The sequence below is a fragment of the Canis lupus genome, chromosome 22, assembly GCF_011100685.1.
Source record: "Canis lupus familiaris isolate Mischka breed German Shepherd chromosome 22, alternate assembly UU_Cfam_GSD_1.0, whole genome shotgun sequence".
Taxonomy (NCBI): Eukaryota; Metazoa; Chordata; class Mammalia; order Carnivora; family Canidae; genus Canis; species Canis lupus.
This window is the reverse complement of record NC_049243.1, coordinates 22,654,242-22,678,135: the sequence shown is the minus strand read 5'-3', so window position 1 is coordinate 22,678,135 and position 23,894 is coordinate 22,654,242.

Sequence of the window (23,894 nt, the reverse complement as noted above, 5' to 3'; positions counted from 1 at the left end):
CTACAGAAACAGGGGAAAGAAACAAAAACGTGTCTATCAAATACATAAGATCAAAAAAATGATATTTTACAGGCATATTATCACTGTCAAATGAAGAGGTAAGTGAAATAAATGGAATCTAAAATTAGAGATGAAAAGAGATTCTACAACTTAAATTTTCAAAGACAGAACAATACTGAGGGTAAAACTATTTATGAATGCCACATTGCTTTACAGTCCAAAGCATAGAAACAATTTTCAGATAATTCATATATTTTCTATAATATTTATGCAGTGGTTTGTTGTTTGTGATTCAACACTTTTGCTTTTCTTCCTTCTAAATGTAGAACAACAAACAAAAGCTACCATAAGATCAGAGCATTTTGAATCAGCATATCTGAATATGCCTATCAATCAGTCATGTTTTCTTATCAGTTACACCAATTGTATTCCACTGTATATGAACAGAAATAAATTACACCATCTGGATTTCTCTGAACAGAATACACTTAAAGAGTAGTTTAAAATGTAGTTTACAGCCCAATGCTCTCTATTGCAATGATCTGAGATAGCATCCTACTGCTATTTTTAATTGCAACTCTGGCAGGGAAGGATTAAGCATCATCATCAAAGTTACAGAGTAAATAGGTCAATCTCTTATCCATGGGTCCTTACACCATGATGCCATTTACCATTCCAACTATCTTGTCCTAAAACCCTCAGCCTCAGCTCTTATTGAAAAGCCCTATGCCCAAAGATCTCAATTAAGAAAGAATAAATCTAAAGAAAACATTGTACTTCTTAAATTTTTTATAGAAAAAAATAGTTCTATATTTTCTATTTCTGTGTTAATTTAAGCAATCCCATACCTGAGAGCCTTTGTTTCTATTTTGCACTGGAGTGACAAGCACTATGACCTAACAGGTCTTTTGCCCCTCCAATTTCTAAGATTAAAGTGAATCATAATGACAAGTTATTTGTGCAGAAACACTTAGACTAATGAAAGAAGCTTGTATTAAACCTTGGATTTTCAGAGTGCAATTCCTAAGGGAGATGTTGCCAACCTTTCATCCCCAGTGCCTTCCCTCTGACTAACTCTTCTGGCTACTCAGCTTTTCTTGCGTCAAATGCATGAGTTTCCTCCACTTCTCTCTGCCCTTCAGGAGTCCTCATCATCTTAATTGTGATGAGTTATTTGAAATATCCTACTTAGAGAACTTGCCTTCTCTCTTCTTCTGTTGTTTTCATGCTAACTCCTAACCTGGGTTCAGAAAATTTTTAAGTAATCTGATTAAAACCCAGTGAAACGAAACACAAGGGAGAGAACAGAATATAAAAGAAGTCAGATAACCTAAAGGAGATCAATTTCTGTTTTTAAGCTTATTAATAATGTGGGACCTGCCTTCTCCCACATGAATGTACTTCAGGGATTTGCAGCACCAGGCCAGCAGGAATGTTTCTCTTTGATATGTTTTGTCTTTGGGCACCTAGGTCCCACATTTGAAACACCCCAAAACTTCGGTAACTGTCATATTACTTCCTTTAATTCCCTTCAGCTTTCCTGGACTTCCTGCAAAACTTGTTCCTTATTCCTTCTTAAAGTACAATGCTATCCTGGGAGGGGTGGCTGGGGGGGGGGGGGGATAATTCCTATTAAAAAACCAAATTAAACTGAGTAAATTTTAAAGATCTGATTGGCTTTATTCAATGACTCATGAGTCAGGCAGTATCCCATCTAGGATATAGAAAGAAGCTCCAAAGAGCTGCACAAAATGAAAGGATTTTATAGGTGGAAAGAGGTAGGACAAAAAAGTTACTAAGAAAGGAATTGTTTCAAGCAGAGTTACCTTCCTTTGGAAGATGGCAAGTGTCCATCAGGCACAGTATCTCACTAGTGCTGACCAGGAAATTCTTGACTGACTAGTTAAGATTGCATGTTTGGTAGAGGCCGAAACTGAAATTTGGTAAGCTAATAAGTCTCAGTTTGGTGATGTGGGCTCAGCACAAGTAACTCTATTTTGAGCTTGTTGTCTCTTTTATAACATCCCCCATCATATATAGTATATAATTATGGGGGCACCTGGATGGCTCAGTGGTTGAGCATCTGCCTTTGGCTCAGGGCACGATCCTAGGGTCCTGGGATCGAGTCCCACATCAGGCTTTCCACATGGAGTCTGCTTCTCCCTCTGCCTAGGTCTCTGCCTCTCTCTCCATGTCTCTCATGAATAAATAAATAAAATCTTATATTATAAAATATATTTTATATTATCTTATTATATATAGTAGCTACTGAAAATAGCTACTCAATTTAGCTACTGAAGGTTCCCAAATCTGTTTAGATCAAATCAGTCACATTTTTCATCCTGAACTTGTTCTGATTTCTCCCATGAAAAATAGGTAACAAAATTAATCTGCCTATAAGCAAAAATAATTTTCCCCATTTTTCTCCCACCTAGTTAGCATCAAACATATAATTTTTCCTTAATCCTAAAAAAATTACCTTCCTTCTCACATATTCAATTTAAAAATAAAAATCATTAATACATTATAAATATGAGGGATTTGCCAACACAGAAGTAGTTGTTAGCAGAAAAAAATGGATAAAGGCCTTACAAAGAAGATGTTAGGTCACACAATTATACAATTCGTAAGTACATCTGAATAAAGTATATTGCTTTTGGTCACATTAAACAACGTCGAATTATGAAAGATGCCCAATGGTCTCATCAAACATGTTTTTCTTTATTTTAAATTGCATTTGTTTAATTTTGTATTGTTCACATAGGATGGATCTTGGTGCTGGAGGCACTGCATCATAACAGACTCCATAAATCACATCTAGTCAAAACTACTAATCCAAGATCCTACAGAAAAGGTCTGAAAGAAGCAGAATCCAGGATATAACTTGAATAACTCTATTCTTCGTTGTTTATTTGAAAGTAGTTCAAATATGGTTACTAAAGAAATTGATTAAGGACATCTTTCTCCTTTAAAACAAGTAAAGTTACATGTAGGGTTCCCTATGTAAAGCAGAAAAGGATATAATGAAAGATACAGATTTAAAATACTTTACCAAGTTTGAACAAAACGACTCAAAGATAGTGTTTATTATATTAGGATTGGTAGTTTGCATTTTAATACATTATTTGCTATTTTTTAAAGATTTTATTTATTTATTCATGAGTGACACAGAGAGCAAGAGAGGCAGAGACATAGGCAGAGGGAGAAACAGGCTCCATGCAGGGAGCCTGATGTGAGACTCGATCCCCGGTCTCCAGGATCAGGCCCTGGGCTGAAGGCAGTGCTAAACCGCTGAGCCACCCAGGCTGCCCCATTACTTGCTTATTTAAAAAAATTATTTGTGTTTTATAAGATGCTAATCCATTATAGAATTGGTACCGCAAGAGTACCAAATATAAACATGAATATCAATGAGATAAACAAGGACATTGTTTTTAAAGTTGTTAAAGGGCTATTAACATTTTTCCATAGAGCTTCACTCTAGACGTCCTACACATTATTATTTAATAATTAGAATACTAGTTCTTTGATTTCTGGGAATGTGTGTTAGATAGCCTTTCTTCTACTTTGGCAATCATTTTCTGCCAATTTAATTTGAAAAGAAATTCTTATGTTTCACTTACAACTTTTGAGAGTGGAACCCACAAAAAATCAAGAAAATAATTTTAGAGAGAAAAACACCATCGTTTGGGCCTAATAGAAATGCTTCTCAATTTTGCTACTACAAAGAAAATTCCAACTCACACTCAGTAAAAGTTAGTTAGTCTGGAAGTTGTCCTTCATTGTAACAAATAGCATTCAGTATGATCATTTCTAAGGAAAATATCAATTTGTCTCTCAGAATACTGACAACATAGAGAGCATACAAGCCTAAGCATTTGTGAATTGAACATACAATATGAAGTGGAATGAAGATGCTCAAAGGTGATGTTCATTTGGAACTATTATCACCTGACCCAACAAAAGCACTGTATGAGATTTTCCTGTGCTTCCTTACCACTTTGCAACTGATTTTTAGAAGTATATATAAGCAGAATGGTTCATACTTATAGGCTTGAAAGCAAAGGGCCAGACATGCCTGAGGTTTGCAGAGTAGTTGACTATGGATTCATATAAATATTATCCAAAGTATAGGTTAAGTATTCAGTCTTACCAAGCTGAACAACCTCCCAAAGACAAAGAGGCAAAGAAGTATTTGACTTGACTAATGGGAAAAACACTATGTGCACAAGAGTCAACTTTCATTTCTATGTCCCAAATACAATATTAATGCAACTTCATTCTATGCATGATGAAACTAGGCATTGGCCTTGACCTGGCCCTCACCTTCACCTTGTTCACATTTCAGGAATAGACTGCCAATGGATTAACAGTTTTAAATCTTTGTATTTATTTTGATTTAGTCTTATCTCTCCTCTCAACCTAAAATATTCCTTTTATTAAATATAAAAATTAGTGAAAGGGAATAAAGGGAAAGGAGAGAAAATAAGTGAAAATATCAGTGAGGGTGACAAAACATGAGAGACACCTAACTCTGGGAAATGAACAAGGGGTCGTGGTAGGGGAGGTGGGTGGAGGGTTGAGGTGACTGGGTGATGGGCACTGAGGGGGGCACTTGGCGGGATGAGCACTGGGTTTTATTCTATATGTTGGCAAATTGAACTCCAATAAAAAAAATAAATAAATGTGTATATAGCAGAATATATTACAAATAACTTGAGCTGCTGAGAGTGGTCAGTTGAGATATATCTATTTCTACCTATATCTATCTATCTATCTATCTATCTATCTATCTAATTTATTGTAAGATGATTTTGTTTCCTTTGAATATCTTAATAACCAATCTGGAAACATCTCTAAACTAATCTACTTTACTTATGTCTATATTTTAGTAAGTACAGAATGTATTATTATATTATTTTGTTCAACTATGAGCTCAGGTGACATGACAAAGGCAAGGGATAATAGAAACAGACAATGCTGATGCTTAATTCAAACACTTGTTTATTTTCTTCTTCTTTTTTACCATGCCTATTGAATTAAAACTAAAGAATTTAAGTAACAAAGTCATATTAAATAAAGGATGCCAAAAAGACATGAAAATCAATTTATTGCACATCAGTCTATTTTTTCAAAGATCCATAATTTGAAGGCAAATGTAGTATAACTGTAACTAATCACCCACACATCAGTTTTGTTTTCCATTAGTTCAGTAATATACTGAAAAATATAAATACAAAAATCAGCCTGGATGTAAATTAACTTTTATAAGAATAGTGCTTTAAGATTCTAGTCTTCCTTCCATAGATAGGGTATAATTTTACCTTAAGTGATTAGATTTTATTTGGATCATGACACTCTATTGTATGAATTTACTCCTCTAATCTGTCAAAATCATTGCTCTATACATAGTTGAAAATATACATACTGATACAATTGCCTTAGGCTTTTTGAAACAGCACTTGTTTTTTCAGAATAGGCAGTGGTTTATTAAGCTAAGTAAATATTGTATTATCAAATATAGAAAATGACATGTATCATTAATAATATAATATCCCAAGAGCACCCAATTGGTTCACAGGCATCATATTATTATTTTTTATGAACATAGTTGTGATAAACATGTCACTTTAGTATCTTAAGATTACTTATATTTTTATTTCCTTCCTATCATTATAAATCAATATTAATTAACAAACTACCATATGACTAGATTCATAAATTAGTTATATTTAAGAATTAAAGTTATTCTGATCACTTAAGAAACATTCCTTATTTATTTTTTAAGATTGTTTTTCTTAATATTATGTTAAATAAAATTACCAATCTATACAGCATGGTTAGGAACATAAATTAATTATATTTAAAATTAAAGACTTTCTTATCATTCATGATACAATTAGTTTTTTTATGTATACCTTTTAAAGTTACAGTGATATAAACATGGGAATATTATGTCATCCTTCTTATAGTCATGACAAATACAATAGTACCATGCATGTTGAACATATAATCTCAAATAGTACTGATATTTGCGAAGTTCAATATGCATCTAAAAATTTACTTATGAGAACACTCTACTCATTCCTTCATTGAATAACCAAGGATCATATATAATGCAATAGTGCAATTGCTAAGAGCAGGATTAATCAAATTAAAGTTTAAGAATATTGACTGTCAATTTATTTTAACACTTTTATTATAGAACAGGTCTTCAATTTGGTAACTCCAAAATGAAAACAAACTGATGCCTTGCTATATGTTTAAATTAAGCTTGCTATTTTGGCCTTGACACATCCAAAATAAGAACATTATTCAACACAAGCACAACTTGTCTGCGTATCAGCTAGAACTATTGGAGCTTAGTGTCCTCTGTAGACTTTGAACACAATTACTTGATGAGTGGAAAGGTTTTGTTTTTCATTGACTTGAAAGGGCAGATGCAATAATTAAAATTTTGTTTAAAAAACTGACTTCGCCCCTTTGAACCTGGCTTGAGAAAATGATGACTAAAGCAGTCTTCAATAGAATTGCATTTGGACTCTCAGCTAGACCTTAGTAAAAGTTCCTCTGCTCCTTTGTATTTAACAAGCATTTGACAACAGAACTGAAGATACTTTTCTATTACACATAGGTCTTTCTATTCACATGTGCAGAAGGTGAGAATGCAAATCAGAAGTAATAAATATCACTTACTAAATTTCAAATCTCTTGTTAAAAGGTACTCAATTCTCCTGTTTTTATAGAAATATGAAAGAGAAGTTCAGGCTGCTGCACACTACCCTATCACCACCATTAACATTTATATTAGTGAATCAAATGCAGCATTTTGTTTGTAGATTTTAAAACCTGACAGTAATAATGTACAATTTAAAATTATTTGAGGGATCCCTGGGTGGCGCAGCGGTTTGGCGCCTGCCTTTGGCCCAGGGCGTGATCCCGGAGACCCGGGATCGAGTCCCACGTCGGGCTCCTGGTGCATGGAGCCTGCTTCTCCCTCTCTCTGCCTGTGTCTCTGCCTCTCTCTCTCTCTGTAACTATCATAAATAAATAAAAATTAAAAAAATTTTTTAAATTATTTGAGAAGGTTCTTGCTAAATAAATTTTAAATAGTCTATACAAAGTTCTCTCCATTCATGAGGACTTTAAAAATAATCAGAAAAAATAACTCAGTCCACTGTGGTCATCATCACTGAAGTTTAGAACGAATAGCACAGGGAGCATTTCATATTCTGGAAAAGATCAGAATGCATGACCATACAAGTACAAAGTCACAAAGGTCTCTACATCTTTAGGTAACTTCAAAAAATTGAATATTTCTCAATCTGTCATTATAGCTAGAGTTCCTTGAGTGCCTAATTACCTGGTAATATTAAAAGTTTCTAAGGTTATAAAGGTATTATTGAGAGTCTGCCTTGTAATAGCATGGGGTTGCTCCTTGTTGTCAGATTAAGGTATCAGAAAAATTACTTCGGGTGTCTTCTCTGCACAAGGAACAGTTCTCCTGCCACAGCCCCTCATCCCCTGAAAAAGTATGCCTGTGCAAAGTTCTTCTCCATTCCCTTCTTGGTCAGGACCACCTCTCAGCTGTTGAGCCAATCACTGTCTGCAATGGTGCTAAAATCACCAGAGACACTGACAGATGAGAGCCTCACAGGTTGGCGGCTCATGTCCCCTGACCTCACTCACTCCTAGACTCAGCTTCTGAACCACTGTCATTTCAAGGGACATTGACATAGGCAAGGTCACTGGGATTGGGACTGCCATGGTGGGGTTGGCTAGCTCTGGGTCTGGAATTGGGACTGTGTTTGGGAGCCTCATCATTGGTTATGCCAGAAGCCCTTCTCTGAAGCAACAGTTCCTCTCCAAAGCCATTCTGAACTTTGCCCTCTCAGAGGCCATGGGGCTCTTCACCATGTGAGGAGCTGTCTCTACTTCTGATGTCTTTCTCTCATGTCTCATTTTTCCTGTATGTCCTTTTTTCTAAACCTCAGTTTGACTGAGTTTGACAAGAGGAAGACAAATAAATATTGTATTAATAAGAAAAAAAATGAAAAACTACTCTGATTTTTCTGACCCATAGAAATCATGAAGCAAACCATAAGAGGCTCAAACTGAGAACAGAGAACAAATTGAGGGGTTGATGGAGGGAGGTGGAAGTGGACGGGCAAAATAGGCAGTAGGCATTAAGGAGGGCACTTGTTATGTTGACCATTGGGTGTTATATGTAAGTGATGAATCACTAACTTCTCCACCTGAGACCAATTTTACCAAACATGTTAACTAACTTGAATTTAAATAAAAACTTGAAGTTAAAAAAAAAAAAAGAAGTTATGGACTCTAAAAGCTGAAATCGGAAAGGAGACAAAACTTATTAGGAAGTTATATTATTTCATATCAAATTCATTTTAATTCTTTTTTTCACTAGTAAGATTTCAGGAGTGTCCATGCAACGTAGCTAGTTTAAAAATGAATTTTAAGAACTATGTGCTCATGTGTAAATGAACAAGGAGGCATAAAAGATTATAGACACCATTTTTTAACATGACTTCTGCTGACAGGTGTTCTAGTCATGCAGTCGTGCAAAACCTAAGAATAGTGAATACAGAGATTATGCCTGCTAGTACAAATTCTATCGTGCTTTTCCCTTTTTTTGTAGTAAATCTCTCTGTCCTCTCTCCTCTCAACTACCTGATAAACCTCCTAAAATCCTTTACATTTAAATTTAAGTATAGGTTCATATTAAGACATTTCCAGATGCTTCAAGAAACACTAATGCTGCTTTGAATATTTTATTAAAGCTATGCTGATTTATTTTCAACTTTGAATTCTACAGTATTAGGTGCACACTCTTTCACACACATTCAACTTTGTAATACAGGGGGAACAAATGGATGGGTAGAGGTGGGGATGAGATCCAGTAAAGACTGCTTGATACCCTTCCTTTATGGGCACTCAGTATCCATGTAAACCCCTCTCTCCATGTATAAACTTCCATACAACAACTATATCGATAACATCATGCTTATGTCTCACGGGATGTAAGTATCCACATACAAATGAAGAAGTACTCATCTTCCCTGAGAGTGTCAATAAGGTCATATCAGTTATTATATTTTTTCTATATAAAGCTGATTTCTTTTCTAGACTATTTACAATACTATCTCCATATTCCATAAAGATCAAATATTATATTTTATCATCATTACAAGACCTTCCTATAATAGGACCATCATTAAAAGCTGTGAAGTGGGGTGCCCCGGTGCCTCAGTTGGTTAAGCTCTGGTTTCTGCTCAGGTCATGATCCCAAGGTCCTGGAATTAAGCCCTGCATCAGGCTCTCTGCTCAACAGGGAGTCTGTTTCTCCCTTTCCCTCTGCCCCTCCCCTCTTGCTCATGCTCTCTCTCTCCCTCTCTCTTACTCTCTCATGTTCTCTCTTTCTTTCAAATAAATAAATACAACTTTATAAAAAATAAAATAAATAAAAAGCTATAAAGTCACTCTCCTTTTATGGTAACTTGAAAGTGGTTGTGCTTACCAGAGCTACAGTTTTTCGGGTTATATATGCAAGTAATACAATAATAGGCTCCCCATCCACGACACTACGGTTAATTAAATCACCATTACATATCCTTGTAGATCAAAATATTGCAGTTGTCACTCTGGTCTTGTGGCCATTGCAGTCACTATTATTTGCCTCTCCAGAATTCAAATCAAACCCACTAAAATGAAAGTATGCAGCTCAATGGAAACATTGACATCAACATAGCAGGCCTGCAAATAATAGACATCACAGAGCCTTATGAGGATATTGGAACTTTTCAAGACATTTTAAACATCTTCAAGATAGTGAGTGACCTTTAGGTCATCCCATGAGACCATGAGACATATCATTCACAATAAATCTATGTCAAGACGGCTATTCCCTAGATATTTGAATTCCTTCTTCAGTACACTAAGCAAATTCTGGCAATCAATCTCATAATGTAGGTAAGTATTGAGACCAGCTTTTAGTCAACCAAGAAAAATGTTAAAGCTACTCTAAGTTGCTCAAGTTAACAGTTGAATCAGAATCTCTCTTACATGCTCTACAAAATCTGTAGGGACAAACTGTGCTTGATATAATGTTGTTTATCTAACTTGATCAATTATATATACAAAGATGTTTTGCAGACTGTAAGAAACACTATGTTACATAATCATAGCCGGGTACCAGAAGCTTCTGAAATTCTTTGGAAAATTACAATTAATTCCTGTTTTGAAACATCCTGTGAATGTAATCATTGTAGAAGGAAGACATTGCTTCTCAGGAAAACCTTTTGAAAAGCTACATACATGCACCGGCAGTGCATTAGAAAGGGAAGATTGTGTAAAACCATTATGGAAAAGTAATTGTTTTTAAAGTTAAATAATAGAAAAAAACCCTAAACTAAATATTGTATATTTTCTGGGATGCCTGGGTGGCTCAGTGGTTGAGTGTCTGCCTTTGGCTCAGGGTGTGATCCTGGAGTCCCGGGGTCAAGTCCCACGTCCGGCTCCCTGTATGGAGCCAGCTTCTCCCTCTGCCTGTGTCTCTGCCTCTCTCTCTGTGTCTCTCATGAATAAATAAAATCTTTAAAATATATACATATATATTTTATATATATATATATTATTATTATATATTTTATATATATATATATATATATATTATTTTCCTGTCATGCAACACAATTTAGTCTCTAAATGTCACTGCTGACCATAAAAGCAGTTTTAAGGTCAGTAGACAGCCCTGCTTTCATAAAAACATGGGTAAATTTTTGAGGGAAAAAAAAAGAAATCTGCAGAATTCCCTGCAAAACTAACAGTATTGGTATCCAAACTTCTATGAAATGTTTACTGTCAAGAAGCACTACAAATAGGCAAATATAATTTTCCAATAATGTCAAAGCACCACTACCCACAAAATTAATTTACTATGACATGTTCCATAAGTATGCCACTATGAGTTGGGGAGTTATATATGTCCAATAATTAGCTCACTTCAATTTTTAAATGTCTTGTTTGGTTTTTATTACATATATGTGTGTATATTTGTCCATGTTATTCTCTATTGTTGTCTTAGCCTTTCCTGTTATCTTCTTTTGCTATGCTCATTAGATTATTTTTTTAGAAATTCTATTAATTGTGCTTTTAACTCACTTTATTCCTATAAAGATAAGGGATTTGACAAAAATATATGGAATGATCAAAGTCAGTAAAATAGCTTTAGAGGCCATGAGTGATGCAAAGATCTGCAAATTCTCTCCCCTCCCTCCATAAAGACATGCAATTTAGAAGGGGAATAAGATGAATAAAGCAAGTACTATAATACAGATCTGATTAAGGTAATTGTCTGAAGGCTAAAATGAAAGATTTTTAAGATGTTTTGACCCAATCTTTTCCTAACCAACAGAGAAATTCTTAGTAAAATCCTTAGTATATACTTTGTTTTAATAATGCATAGAACACTCTAAAGTCATTGATCATATTCATTTAAAAATTTCTCACTATGTGAAACGGAAGCCTATCTCCTGTTTTATCTTATGATGGATAGATACTAGGGGGCAAATGTTTTTAAGGAGGGAACAGCAATACTCAACCACGAAGGCTGAACAACAAGGATTCTTTGGCAACTGAAAAATTCAGTTAATTAGTGGAAGTAAATGTGGTATAGAGACAAAGAAATGTAGTGATAATGATATGTATCAGGAACTTCAAAATTTTGACGACTTTTTAGCAAACATTATATCTAATGAGTATGGAAACAAAAAAAAATGGGGGTCAATTGGCAATAGATAAATCATCTAACTTTATAGTTTCCAAATTGCCGGGGGATCTGCCACTTAATAGCTGTGCTTCATTGGAAAAAAAAATCACTTATTCTCTGTACCTCAATTTTCTTACTTGTAATATAAGATGGGTTTTTAAATTTATTTTTAGTTTTTTTAAATGTTGAATACCTATCTAGACAAGAGCTTTTAAAAATTACATGACATATTGTATTTGAAAGTACTACATAAACTATTATATAATTTTAAATAATTATTTTATACACAAGATTCATAAGGCATTACATTGAAAAGTTATTATAAAACTTGGCATTGTACATTTTTACTGAAAAGGAAATAAAAAATACTTGTTGCTTTGACTTCAGTGAATGATTTCTCTGCAGTTACAGTGTTCTATCATATATCAATTGGGAGTACAAAATGAAATACTATAAAGCAATCTATCATTTATGGTTAGACTTGATTAACATTTCTGAGTATGTTTTTCAGCTCTTTGCCTCATAGTACAAAATTTTAAATATTTCTTAAAGAGTTGTAAAGAATTTTGTAAATGTTGGAAAAGTAGACAAAATGTGTAAGTTCTTTGATTTAAAAGAAAAACAAACTTCAAAGGCATCATTAGTTGTTCTTATTGTTTTGATTTTTTTCTCTTTTTTGACATTTCAAGAAGAGAAATCTTAGAAGTAAATAATATGAATTTATATGTGCAAATCTCTTTGATATTAGTCTTTATCTCTGGTACTAAAGACAAAATAGAGGAAATTGGTTAAAATGCTCACAACAGCATTTAGAATGGTAAAATAAGATAAAAGGTATTACTTTGAAAATATGAACTCTAGGTAAGGACTGAAATACACATAGCAAAAACTGAAAGGGGAATTTTTGTCTCTGATCAACAATTTTAATCTAGGGAACATAGAGAAATAGACTCAGATAAAATTAAACATATGAGTGGGAAACAGGAATTGAAAAGAAATGAGTGGCATCTGGGTGTGTCAGTCAGTTAAGCATTTGACTCTTGATTTTGGCTAAGGTCATGATCTCAGAGTTGTGAGCTCCAGCCCTGCATCAGGTTCTGTGCTGGGCATGGCGCCTGCTTAAGATTCTCCCCCTACCGCTTCTCTCTCTCTTTCTTAATATCTCTCTCTCTCAAAATGAATAAATAAATAAATATATAAATACATTTAGAAAAGAAATGAAGATTGTGAATAGTAATTTTTTTATGAAAACAACAGGAAAAAAAGGTAAAATCTTTCATATTCCAGATGTCAATATTTCTTTGTATGGGATTTTAACAAAAGAAATATTACAATTAATTCATAGAAAATAAAAAATGGTAACATTTGTTGAAGTTATCTGACATACTATATATTTCACATATGTATAATTGCATGAAAAGTATATACTTATGCACACACACAAATACATACATTAGAGTTAAGTAACGTAAAGTTCACACCTAGCTAAGAGCTGATCCCAAAACTCATGGGTCATCCACTAGGTGAGTCTTGCATATGATTCTAGTATACGGAATTCATAACAGACGTATGATAACAGAAAAATAATTTTATCCCAAGAATAACTCATCCATTATTTGGAGTAAGGGCATAGAAGTAAAAAATGATAGATATAGATAGATAGATAGATAGATAGATAGATAGATAGACAGATAGACAGATACATACAGACAGACATATACACTTAAATGCATAAATAGATAACAGAGAAATCCAAAGACATAGTGCATTCTAAAAGTTATTTCAAAGGAAAAAGGGAAAGGATAGGTAAGAATTATAGAACATTAATGTGTGACCACAATACAATGTGTTTAGGTAGACAGAACATGTGCCATTCTAACACAGTTAAAAATAGGTATGTGAAATATGTTTTAGAAAAAAAAGGGAATTTTTAAAAGTCTGCATGATCTGTAGCAGTTTCAAGAAGACAAAAACAAGATTTGCAACATTACTATATTACTATAGTAAATAAATTGTACTTTGTAAGGCAAAAAGTATTAGGAATAGTGAACAATCATACATTGGACTTAATTCTGACCAAAAATACAGAGCAGACTAGTGATAGAAAAGTGAAATAAATGCACCAAGTAATAGTCATATCATTACAGAAATTATAATAGTAAAATTAAGAAACCTCCAACAAACAACATAATCCCCTATTAATTGAGCACAAGAGCTTTCTAAAGATTCAGATAAAATTTGTCTGATTTTACCTAAGGAGGTTATTTTTTTTTAATCTCAAAAGGAAAGAAGGTATGTTAAAACACTAATAACTGATGATAAGTTATAAATGTCCACAGATATAAAATGTGACATGAATGTCATCCTTCAAGGAACATATCCATGTTACTATAAAGACACTACTAAAAAAAAAAAAAAAAGACACTACTATTAAGACCAAATCTTTAAAAACTATATGTAAATCATATGATGAACAATAAAAGACAACAAATATGTAAATTTACCTAGAATAGAACTAGAAAGAATCTTATGAGGCTTTAATAAACTGTTACATAAAGAAGTGTCATATAATTTAGATGAATTTAAAATTCATTTAGATGAATTTATGAATTACATTTAATGGAATTTCCAGTAGAAGAGAATAGAACAGTTGGAAGAGTATCCAGATTCAAATAAACAATGCTTCAACGCTCTGGTTTCTCTTCAGATCGCATAAACAATGCTTCAATTCATATTTTTAGAGAGGAATGATAAGGATTTGTAACCTCTGAATGGACAATAAGGATAGCAAGAAGTCTTTCAAAATCTTTACATTGGAAAAAGATTTTTAGATTGTTGTATGTGCAAAGCCAAACTTCTACCATTTGGAGAATGATGTTAACAAATATCAATGACACTGATCTAATTCCTAATGAATTCCGAGGATTGTTTAATAGTATTATGCAAGAAATATAATACTTTTTACATTTTTTAATGCTGATGAATTTGGTTTAGAGGAGACTTCAACAGACATTTTGAAACAGATGAGAAAAAATTAAAAAGCACAATCCTCTTTTTATCACTAATAGTGCAGCAGAAAATTCAGCACTTAATAAATTATTATAAGACATTAAACACTCAAATCAGACAATTCATTAACCAAAGTTGCTAGCCTGTGGTAACAAGTCTCAAATATGTAAAAGATCAACTTAAGGCCAGCCTGCCTCTTGCTCATGTAACAAGGATGAGCAGATAAACAGGTCCACCTGGTAGGCCTTCTCCATAGTAACTCAGAGACTCTAGCTTCTGTCATCTTCAACATGTGATATTCAAGGTTTCCATACTGTTTTCCATCCCACAGAACTGATTTTATGGGTCAGAGGAAAACTCAAATTAGTGAGTGTGAGCTGAAAGCAGATACTGGATACTATGAAGAGATAATGGGTCCTGGAACTTCAGGCCTGGAACAGGCCGCACAAATGCTGAGGGCTAGAGGTAGATGCACTCTGGGTGAGGACTGGGACTAGTACTATATTTACCTACAAGAGAAAAGAAGCAAAAGAAGATCCAACTATGTCCTCAGATTTGGGTCTATAATTCACAATTTGCCTTTAGAAAGGGAGAAAACAGAACTAATTTTATGCCCAGAAGCCTAGCGAGTCTGTACTGCTGAAGATTATTATGCAGTCTCCTTGAAGGTATCTACAAAGCAATATTGCTTCTGCGGTGTGGTCTCTAGAAAGTAGCTGAGGTGTGAGACAACTGTAAAAATGTTTGAGAGGAAGAACAATTATAAAGAAAGAAAAACATATGAAATGTGGGCCTGCAGAATAAAATTAAAACATATAGAAAGAAAACCCAAAGCCATGGAGAAAAACTCATGACAAACATAAATTTCACAATGTTGAATTGAAAAATACCAAAATCCTCTGAAGATATACAAATAAGTGTATTTTTTAAGCTCAGAGTGATTATGAAGAAAACAAGATCAGAAAATAAGAAAAAGAAAAAATTTGTGGAAATGGAAAACTATAGGTACTGAAATGAAAATAAGAAGAAGGATAAATAGTAGTCTGAGAACAGGGAAAGAGAGAATTAATGAATCAAAATTTAGAATTGAGATAGCCATCCAAGACATTATGAAATTTAAATATAGAAGACATATTGAGTTGTTATGAATTACATTTAATGGAATTTCCAGTAGAAGAGAATAGAACAGTTGGAAGAGTATCCAGATTCAAATAAACAATGCTTCAAAATTTTCTGTAATTAACAACAATAAAAAAATATGTTAAAATGAAAATATATTCCACGGCTGAATGAGACCAACAAACATAAGGATAAAAACTTACAAAAAATAGATTATAAATCTCAAAGAAAATGACAAAATACTAAAAACTACCAGAATTAGAAGTCTTTAATCTGAAGTAGGGCATTCTATCAGAACAATAGATACAAGTCATGATAGGAGAAAAAAATAAAGCCCAGTATTTGCCTCTATATCCAGCTAAACTAATATTATTGAGAAATTAAAAAAAAGCATTTTCAGCAATAGTATTTATAATTCTAGACATTTAATAGAAATTTACTGAATGATGTACAAGGCAAGAAAAAAATGCAAACCCACTAAAAAATGAGGAGCAAGAAATAATAGTGAGCAAAAACATAAATAGAAAGTCAAGTTAGTATAGTATTGAAAGCTTATAAAATAAATGGATTTTTTTTTTGTTTTGAAACAAAGTAGAAATATAATTTTTGCAAAACAAAAACTTAGTAAATTGGTGGGGAATATTCAGAGAAATTTTAAAATATGCTAACCTTTTTGACATGGATGAGTTATAAAAACATAAAAAAATAAAGTATCTTTAAAATATAAGAAAAATTAGTAAGAGTAGATTTATATAGTTTTCTGGCATGGTAAAAATGAAAGGAGAAAAGAAATAACTTTTAACCCAACAGACAGAAAAAAAGGAGAATAAAAAGTCCTTGGTAGTGCTCTGCTTTCTTTGGGCAAAAACTGTATATATTTTTATCGAACACTTGAGAATGTCACAATATCAGTTATAGAAGAGTTATTAGAGTTACTAGCAAAACAGAATCAAAAACATATCTGTAAGCTAAAATGAATGTATAAAATCAATAACTTATCAAAGCAAAGCAATACACTAAGTTTCAAATATTACTTGAAGAGTCTATTTTAAAGTAACTGTGGTACATGTGGGAAAAAATCCTGAGTTATAGTTGACCACAAGCTCAATAGACATTAATAAAATATTTAAAGAAAGAACTATAGGGGATCCCTGCATGGCTCAGCGGTTCAGCGCCTGCCTTTGGCCTGGGGCGCAATCCTAGGGTCCCAGGGGTCCCAGGATCGAGTCCCGCGTCGGACTCCTCGCGTGGAGCCTGCTTCTCCCTCTGCCTGTGTCCCTGCCTCTCTCTCTCTCTCTCTCTCTCTCTCTCTGACTATCATGAATAAATAAATAAATAAATAAAAATCTTAAAAAATTTATAAAGAAAGAACTATATGATGAACAATGTGCAATGTAAATTAGGTAACAAAAAATAATAACATTTATTCAGTTCTTAAAATGCTTCGGGATCTAGACCAAGCACTTCATATATTATACATTAGTCCATTTGATTCTCACAGCAACCCTATGACACATGTGTTATTAATAATTATTGTTTTGGGGTGCTTGGCTGGCTCAGTTGGTAGAGCATGAAACTCTTGATCTAAGGGTTTTAATTTTGAGCCCCACGTTGGGTGGAGATATGACTTAAAAAATAAAATCTTTAAAATAAAATCTTTAAAATAAATGAATAACAAATATCATTTCTCTTGTGCAAAAGAACCAAGTCACGGGTAGTTTAACCTGACCAAAGCACGTAAATATTAGATTTGAAATCAAGAATGAAGAAACCAAGAATCTAACCTAGGTAGATTGCTTCTGAAGTCTGAAATCACGGCCACAATGCTCTATGGCCTTATATGTTATCATCTTTCATTAATTACCAGGCACCAGTATTTTCACTTTTAACCACTATATTATCCTTCATCGTATAACATCATTCTGCTTTGGTAGAAATACAATGTGCTGATTGAGGGGATTATGGTGGATTAAAATGTTACTTTTCTCCTTTCTCGCGGGGGTGGGGATGGGCGGGAGGGAGGGAGGAGGTAGTGAGGGAGCGGTATGGAGGGAGGGAGGGCGGGAGGGCGGGAGGGAGGGAGGGGGAGGGCGGGGAGTGAGTGGAGGGGTGAGGGAGAGGGAGGGAGAGGGGGGGAGGAGGGAGGAGGGAGGCGAGCGGAGGGAGGAGTAGGGGGGAGTGGATGGGAGGGTTAGGGAGGAGTGAGGGAGTTCTTGCTTCTTGTGTTTCTTTCTTTCTTTCTTTCCTTCTTTCTTTCTTCTTTCTTTTTCTTTCTTTCTTCCTCCTTTTTCTTTCTTTCTTCTTTCTTTTCTTTCTTTCTTCTTCTTTTTTCTGTTCCACAACAAGAAGTGAGATCAGCCGTCTACCCTTTGAATTTTGGATGGTCCTGCAACTTTCTTTTACCAATAGGATGTATCTTTTAGGGATCTTGAAACCCACGTTTTGCACATAAACACTTGTTTAAATTCCTTGAAGATGAGAAATCATGTAAAGAGAGACATCATACAAAGAATATCCAGCCAGCCACAGCAGCAAAAGCTCCAGACATGTAAGAGAGGTCATTTGGGACCATCCAGCCCCAGATAACTATACCTGCATAAGTAAAACATAGGCAAGACCAGCAAACGAACTGCCTAGTTGAGCCCAGCTCACCAAACTGCCTACTGACAGAAATGTCAGCAAACAAATGATGGTTGTTTAGAGCTACTAAATTTTGGAGTGGATTGTAATGCAGGAAATATTTCCTAAAAATTTTATTAAGCTTTCTGTGATTTTACTAATCAGATGCATCTTGAGTATTGAGTCTCTTTTTGAACTCCACAACTGCAAAATATCTTTGAAAAGACATGTCTAAAGGCTGATAATCATAATGATGTTGTATTCAGAAACATATGAAGATTAAAAAATAATAGCTGCTCTAAACTATTATCCTAGACTCAGAAACTCCTGAAAGTATGATCTAGGGCTACTGACTCCAGAAATAAATGTGGAGTTATATATTATCTATGTTTTACCAAGCTGGGCTATTGTATCTTGCTGTCAGTATTCTTTGTTGTGATCTTCTGACTGGTGAACTGCAGTTGCTGCAATGCTAGACATGTGCCTTGACACATACTCCTTCATGGGCTACATGACATGCAGAGTATAATAAATAGGAAAGAAATGTCAGGGATATAATTAATTAATTGAAGTGGACAGAATGGTCTTCAACCTTGTCTTTTATAGCAAAATGCACCTATACTTTGAAGAGATCTCCAAGTTCTGCTTGAGATGGAGCCTAATCACCCAGAGCAATGCAGGTCAGTGTACTGTGTTGCCTATTGTGTGTTATTAGTGGAGGTAAATGGGTTGGGGACATAAAATTTCCTGTGAATTTTCATGGATTAAACCTAGTTTCATCTGATGTTGAATCAATATTAGTGTCACAGGCAGATTAGAGAAAGATGTGGAATTGACACAAAAACCCTTGTTCAATATAGCAAAGATTTATGAAGTGACAACTTGGGAAGAAAGGAGTTGATAAGATGGATCCCTGGGTGGTAGCCAGTCCATCTGAGGTCTGAGATGGTGAAAATTTAGTCATGGAAATTATATGATGCAAACTTGACTACAATTGAATAGGCAAAAAGAGTCAAACAGTGAAAGTGACCCTCCTAGCTCCTCAAAAACAAAAAACAAAAAAGAAAACAAAACAAAACAAACAAACAACAACAACAACAAAAATATATATATATATATATATACTGACTGCAGTTGACTGTGTTGGCAAAAATGAGACCATTAACTAGAAAATAAAAGTAAAAAAAAATTTAAACAGCAATACTGTTTTTTTTTAATAAAAAAAGTAATGGTAAAATAAAAAAAATTAATGGTTCATACTGATGTTCTAGTACCCTTTTTATCTAGTACTCTTTTGAAGATTGGAATAAAATTAAGGTTAATCGAATAATTTGATGCTTAGACATTACAGAATAAAAAGATCTATTTGGAATGCGTACCTATCTAAAATAGTTGTGGTTTTGTCATTCAACCCATTAATGATCAAAATGTGGTAGATCTATCCTCTTCAAGGTGGTTAAAGCCACATTGTAAGTATTCACAAAATATGAGAATTAGCCATGTTAAAATGGAATATCGCTATTGAACAATAAAATGCTGATAGTGGCAATGCCATTGGATTTGGTTATATGGTAATCAAAATAGAGTTGCCCCTAATGACATGCTCCTTCCCTAAACAATGTTGGGTATAATAACTCAGAGAAACTCCAATATTTCTATTTGGGAGACAAAAGAGCATTATAATATAGTGAAGGATTAACATCTTCAATTATTTTCTATAGAATTTGATAATGTGAAAAGTGTTAGAGCAATTTTTAAAAGGGCAAAAAAAGAGAAAGGGAAACTAAGCCTAAGGGCAGTGGTTGAAAAAAGAAGAAAGATTAAAGTCAGGTAGAGTTGTTTTATATATATATATATATATATATATATATATATATATACACACACACATATACATATATATGTATTTTTTTAAAATTTATTTATTAGAGACAGAGAGAGACACAGAGAGAGAGAGAGAGGCAGAGACACAAGCAGAGGGAGAAGCAGGCTCCATGCAGGGAGCCTGATGTGGGACTCGATCCCAGGTCTCCAGGTTCACGCCCTGGGCTGAAGGCGGCGCTAAACCACTGAGCCACCCGAGCTGCCCTATATATGTAGTTTTTAAAAAGAATTAAAATAGAAAAAAAAAATAGGCAGGTACCCACAAAGCATCTACTTTACAAATCATCTCTTTTAAAGGATCTTGTCATATTCAATCTGTCCTTACATGGATAAGTTTAAAGTAAGAAAAATGAAAGAAGAACTAAATAGAAGGTCTGAAACAAGTTGCAAAATTAATCTCCTCTGTGAAGTATGATTTAGTCCAGGAAACTGTAACTGAATTCCCCAGCATGATCTCTAAGGCTATGTTAAATTTTTAGGTTAAATATCAGGGTATGTGGAGCATTTTCTCTTTGGCTTGTTGGATAAATATATCTAATATACCAGCATCCCTATCTATAACAGGGAGGAAACTCCACAGGGACTTCAGTAGGACAGGGTGGTTATGGGGATGTTTTCTTGAAAGGCATTCAGTGAATGAAATTATTTATGAATAAAATAAAATTGTAGATCAAAATACTGGAAGCTAAAAAGTATTTACCTAAATTTATACTTGCAATAAATGTGATATAATTGGCAAACATTGCTATTATCTTCTTTAGGTCAATTTCAGCCAAGTCTGTCCCCATTCAGAATAAATTGGATATCCAAATGAAACTTCCTGGGGTTATTTGTCAATAAGTATTAGGCAATATAGAATTCCCAAAGGGAAACATAAAATTTCAACTTTGACTTAAAAAAATGGTAGAAGTAGGGATAATAATATCAATGTACCCTATAGCCATTTGAGTTTGACTAATGAGAAAGGAAAAAGGGTTGTGAAGACTGATGGTAGACTAACAAAGAATGAATAATGTAGTGCAGTTGATAGCAGTATCTGATGCAAACTATCCAAAAGATGCAGCAGACTAATGGAGATTGGTATACTGTGATTGATTGTGCAAATACTGTATTTTCATACTTTCAGAAGAAGAAAATAAAACTCACATTTGCCTTTACGTGGGTAGAAATTCAATATATTTTTACCACATAGTCATAGGCATTAAAATTCTATTGTGTACTATCATACTTTTGTGAGGAGAGATTTGGGCTTGATATTGGTGAAGAGAAAACTAAATCAGTGTGTTTTGGGCATTATAATAGTAGCAGAATGAGTAGAAGAAGCAAAAAAAAAAAAAGCTTGAAAACAAAGGTTCACATAAGTTTTAGAGAATGGTTGAGAAATTTCAAAATTTCAGAAATTGGCTAAGTCTAGAAAATTTTGGGAATCATTTGGTGCCTCAAGAAATCTTTCCAAAAATATAGATGAATTACTATTTCTGAAGAATTTGGCTACTAATAAGACAGCCCAGCATTTAGTGGATATATTTAATTCTGAATTGCACCCCTTCTTAACTTTTGGAATCCTATTGCCTATTTAAAATGGCACACACACACACACACACACACACACACACACACAAAATAAATAAAATGGCACACACTAAGTCATAGACAATTAGATAAATAAAAGTACACACATGTGGAGACCCTTATTTTGGAAAGACTTGGAACCCCAAGGAATGAAGCAAAGGTAGTAGACACTGAATGATCCCTAAAAAACTTAGAGGAAAGTTCTGAAGGAACTGGAAAGGGATGTTTAAAATGGTCTTTGTAATAGCAGGCTGAGTATAAGAGATATGTTTTCACCGGGGCTACCAAGCTATGCAATTCAACTGAATGAAGATTTATTTCTTTGTTTCCTGTTGAGGTAGCAATAATTACTTATGACTGTTTAGAATGATAACAAGAAAAGATCTTTTTTTTTTTTTTTTTACTTGCCATGGAATGAATTCTATAGGATAGAGTCCAGCTGATTACTATCAGGTAGATCATTTGGGACCATTACTTATAGCTCTTAGAGGATTTGTAAGGATTCTGATAGGCATTGGTACACTCTCCACCTTTTTCCTGTAAATATCTTTACTGAAGCAATGGTCAGGAATGTTATAGAAAGATAGGAACAGTGCGAATCATTTCAGTTTGGAGCAACCATATGTATTTCCTCAGCTTAAAGGACTTACCTCACAATGACTATGATATACTGATCTGCTAAAAGCTCCATATTATTTGGAGATATTTCATTCATTCTCACCTTCAGAGTAGTATTTTGGTAAGAAATTTAAAGGGGCAATTAAAACATTGGCCAAAAAAAAAAAAATGGAACATGGGAAAAGAAACAAGGAGCCTGTCTGCATTTGGATGACTAGATTTAACACTTAAATAGGGAGAATACAAAATGGAATGTTTTGGGGTGCAGAAATAAGAATCCATATGTAGGAGATGATGCCATAATACAAATCTCTGTCTTTTCCACTTCACTTTTTTTTTTCTAGTGTAACATATGATCCCGTGGTACCAAGGCCTTGCTTCAGTTTGTTAGTTCCTATTAAAAGAGACATTTTGGCACAAGAGAGTAAGACTCAAATCTTGCAGCACTTATTCCAAAAGAATTCTTGGGTGGAGTAGGGCTTATATACACAGCTCTGACTTTGTTTTATGTGAGGGATATACCTATAGCTCACAAATCTAAGAATGTGAACAGATGAAAAAGAGGGCATTTGTGCAGTCACACCTTTTGCTAATTTTATGGTTGTGGATCATGCCTGAACCCCTCAACCCAATCCAAGTAGAAAAGCTTTGGGTAAATCTTGGGATAATGAAAAACAGAGTAATGGTAGCTTAAAGTAAAGGAATTTGGAAGTGAGTGATAACACCAAGAAATTGCTAATGCATTGTTCTGTTCCTTTAAGAGTATCTCAAGGCAAGAAAATGACCAAAGTTATTGTTTCCTGGGGAAGACCACCAGCAGTTTCCTCCTGAAAAAAAAAAAAATTACATTGAAGATGAGGTAGGAATTTTGCCAACAAATTCTTCTTGTGTAATCCAGAGGGAAAACAATGTGATGCATCACTCATTGATGACACTACTAAGTCTTGTTCATTTGAAACATTCTTTTAGTTAAAAGTTTATAGCCTGTGTTCACTAATCAAATTTTCACACTGAAGGATGTATTATATTTACATTACACAGATCAATGATTGTACAATATCTGATCACCTCTGAATTAAATAACTGCAAACCAGGCTGACACATTGTTGAAGCAGTTGCCAGGATATGAGGAGTATTATATGCTTTAACCTGTTTAGGATGCTAGAGCCTTTCTGCTGTGCTGAATATACTAAATGTGAACATAATAAACTCAAGAATGGGAATTAAAAAGAGGTGATGATAATGAGGGGGCTAATAATCTAAGAAATATGTAGTTCCATACTCA